Below are 900 nucleotides of genomic sequence, written 5' to 3'. Positions count from 1 at the left end.
TCAACTAATCTAAAAATAGAAAGAAAAAAACTGACTTAATGTCAGGCAGTTGAATATCTTTTAACATTCTGAAGACATTGGTTGAATATTGACCAGTGGCCTAAAAAAGGAACAGCATTTGTTAGTGCAATTGGTAAAATCATGAGAGACTTTCACTAAAAAGTCTTGCTGCAATGGGTACAGCTGTATAAGAATCTGAAAATGAAATACACGTCTGTTTTTTCACACAAGACAATGGCCTCTAACAGCCAAAATAWAACCTCTTTAATTGGTTTTAGAGAAAGAAAGTMAAACYTTTAGAAYAGCCTGGTCAATCATATGACKTGTATACAATTGTTACTGAAAAGAAAATATAAATACATCAAAGGGCCTTGAGGACCTTTAAGATTTGAGGRAAGCTTGTGTTACCATGGACACACGGTTTGAATTGAATGTCATCGGCCTGAATAAAAATCTTTAGACTGAGCTACTTTTCCTTTTTGAGAATATTTCTTTTTTATGATAGATGTGTACGTAAAATTATTACAAAATGAACTTTCATTAATGAGTAAAACAGATCTGTAAGTTTATGTCATCAGAAAAACAACTGACTCCAAACCTTAATAGTATTATTTAGTTACATCCAAATGGCCCATACTCATTTTTTTTTTTTAAATATGCAACCTTTTCACAGAATAACATTTAGATGTTCCCTTCCTACAAACAATTTGTTTCCCTTTGTCTGCCACAGCACTTTACTAGTCTTTTGATGCACATTTAATTTTATTCAAAGTCTCGATTGTACATTTGAATAGGTTTAACCAAAAAAAATTAAAATACTAGCTTACATATGAGGAAAAAAACACCTTCAAGTTTGAATTTCTAAGTAATGATGACTGGAAATGCATAAGCTTTAACTAT

The sequence above is a fragment of the Poecilia reticulata genome, linkage group LG10 (genome assembly GCF_000633615.1).
Source record: "Poecilia reticulata strain Guanapo linkage group LG10, Guppy_female_1.0+MT, whole genome shotgun sequence".
Classification (NCBI taxonomy): domain Eukaryota; kingdom Metazoa; phylum Chordata; class Actinopteri; order Cyprinodontiformes; family Poeciliidae; genus Poecilia; species Poecilia reticulata.
This window is presented reverse-complemented; position numbering follows the sequence as displayed.